Here is a 3,042-nt window from a genome sequence, read left to right as displayed (position 1 = left end):
CTTTCATTCTATTATGCCTTTGATGTCATCAAATTGGAAAAGAGGGAACGGCCTCTTTGTTAAACTCACCAAAGTGTGGGCACAATAATCCCCAAAAAGGTGAGCATCCGTTACTCAGCTGACGACCCTGAGTTCAAAACTATAAGGAAAATGAGCTGCTGGAGATCAGAGGATCATCTTTGTTATTTCTTCTATTACCAAGTTTTCATCTTTCATCTACGATGTGCCAACTAACTCATCTTACTTCAAGGAGCATCAAGGAACACAGAGACACAAAATGATTGTTGTGAAAAAAAAATTGTACAAAAACTATTCAACTGGAGGTTTATTGATAGTTTGTAAGTGTTTCATATGCAGTATATTGTATCTAACTTGCTCATTTATTGCATGGATAATTTTGGACAAATATTTGTGTATCATCTTTTTACATCAGGAATACGATTTAATTTTCAAAACATCATTTACGTATAACAGTAAGATTTGTGGTAAAGTTTCTGTTAAGTATTGATAAAATTTATGCATTTTAAAAAATTATTTTTCTGGTAAGACATAACTCTGGGCTAGACAATTTTGAATTATTTTAAGTTTTGAATCCTTTATATGATTTTGCTGTCTGATTTTATTTGCTATGAATATGCCAACATTTTAACAACAAATGTTATGTAGAAATGTTATGCAAAAAGAGGGGCGTAATTTATCAGCTATAATATGGTGTTTCTGAATTTAGGCTTATACTATCGCATTGCATATTTTAAAATTATATTTTAGAGTGTAATCTCTATTAAGAGATTAAAAGAGGGAACTGTTGAGAAAATAAATTTAAAATAAGCTAGTTTTAAACCTTAACATGTCTTGCTTCAAATGGCCTAAATTGTGGTTTTAAATCAGTAACTTATTCTGGCCTATTGACCTTTAATTTACCTGTAGTTACAGCAGATGGTTTGCTAGGATTGTTTGAACTGCCTTTTGTCTGTGTGGGAAAACAATACAGTAGAAGTTCTAGCTTTTCACACTCATCTGTGAAAAGCCGTAAACACGGCAGGGGTTCCTGGCTTCAGATAAAGGGTCAGAGATAGCTCCTGGTTGGATGAGCACAGGTACGCCTTATTTGAATAAATTAAATACAAGAGGATAAAACTTTCTACACAGAAGTAACACATTAGATTTGCTCTTGCAATTCTCCAAAGACGTCTTTGGACGTCTTTGCTTTTCTTTCTTTCTTTCCTTCTTCTTCTTTCCATTTATGTCAGGTAAATGAATGTATGTCTCCGTTGTTCTGCAGTTTCTGGTGTAAGTTTATACATTGTCTTATATTGGATTAAACTCTGTAATTCTGTGACGTCAACATGCATTGCTGTTTTCTTCTGAGTGACTACACGTGGCCGTCGCGAGAGGACCCAGGATCATAAAGGAAGAGAGAGACCAAACTTTTTCCAAAATTAACTAATTCATAGAAATCTTCCTTAACAGCAGCTAACTGAAGGCTACAGCTTCTCTCTGCAATGCTATCTGCCTTCGCAGGACCCCTCTTCCGTAGACCTGGTCGTTTCTTAAGCCCATGACAGAATAAGCTTGAAAGGATGCAGACCCTGAACTCGGACACAAAGCTCTAGTAGTCTAGAACACTTATTTTGATATATTTTTTTGCATCTCTTTTTTATTTGCGTCTTTTCTTTGTTGTATTTGTTTTTCTCGCGTTTGCTGCATGTTTGCACCTGTCGACCACCATAGTATTTTAACGATTCTGTATTTTAGTTCTGCTGGGGTCCATATGGTTATGTGTATTTGTTATAAGTTGCATTGTGATCACTGTTATGTATAGAGTGTTATGGGGTTCCCCTGTCTGACTCTGCTGACTCCCACTCCCATGTGATGGACCTGTCATGTGGGCGGAAGATCAGGGGAGCGGGAGGACCAGGACCGATGCTAATCTGACAGAAAATCAAAGGAGCAGAGAGTTCAGTGTGTGTTAGCAGTGAAGCTATTCAGTTGAGTGTAATGGTTTGTTAGAGGGGTGAGCTGCAACCTAAGGAATAGCAGCTCGCTGTTATTTCTAATAAACCCTGTTGGCGGTACTACGTCTGTGGTGTGTTGGCGTCATTACAGTATTCACTTACAGTAAACCACTTTAAAAGGTAACTACAGGATTGAAAAGGTAAATTTCCAGTAAAATACTGGAAACGCCAGCTTTTTTTTTTTTAACCATTTTTCTGAAAGAACGGTAAAAAAAAAACCTGGCGTCTGTAGCTACAAGTATTTTTTTAATCATTCTTTCAGAAATACTGTAGATTACCATTCTTTCGAAAGAACAGCATAAATGGCATCCAGGCCCCCCTTATTCTGCTCCAAATGCAGAGATCAGATCCTTTCAGTCAATCATCGCAGAATCAGTTTGGTTGGATCATGCTCAGATACAATGTCTATGAACTCCGTCCGGGTCAGTTTGAATTGTTTTTAGGTTGGATCTAAACTCTAGAGCAAATTTCTCCTCTAGATGCGGACTAGGAGGAAGTTGTGAGGCTTCAGACCCCAATAGGTGAAGTGTTGATGGGGTCTCATAATTTAAGTGGAGTCAGTTAATGTCATTGTCCTGTCAGTGGTTTTTATCACTGCTGAGAAAAAGTTAGATATGTTCATCTGCTTGATTAATATGTGACGGGATTTTCTGTCCAACTTGCTAAATATTAATTAAATCACATAAAAATGTAATGTAACAGAAAAGCCCATGTTAGTATCATTTAGACATTGACGGATAAAAATAGAATGTGATGAAATTTTTTATGCCGTTAGTCAAAATGACGGACAACAAAAAAGTCTAGTGTGACCTCTGGTTGATATTTATTTTTTATAAAGACCTGGTTACATATATGTACAAGGCCTTACACTGTTGCTGCTTGTGTGTTGGTGTGAGCAGACGTTGGGCCGCTCAAAACCAACTCAGTGTTGTTTGAATTAGGGATGCACCAATATGAAAATCTGAGCTGATATCCAATATTGGTATATTATGGCCAACATTTACCAATGTTGTATGTAACATATTTA

The sequence above is a fragment of the Poecilia latipinna genome, unplaced genomic scaffold, assembly GCF_001443285.1.
Source record: "Poecilia latipinna isolate Pla-1442-1.1 unplaced genomic scaffold, P_latipinna-1.0 Scaffold2850, whole genome shotgun sequence".
Classification (NCBI taxonomy): Eukaryota; Metazoa; Chordata; class Actinopteri; order Cyprinodontiformes; family Poeciliidae; genus Poecilia; species Poecilia latipinna.
Note: the sequence above shows the minus strand (reverse complement) of the source record.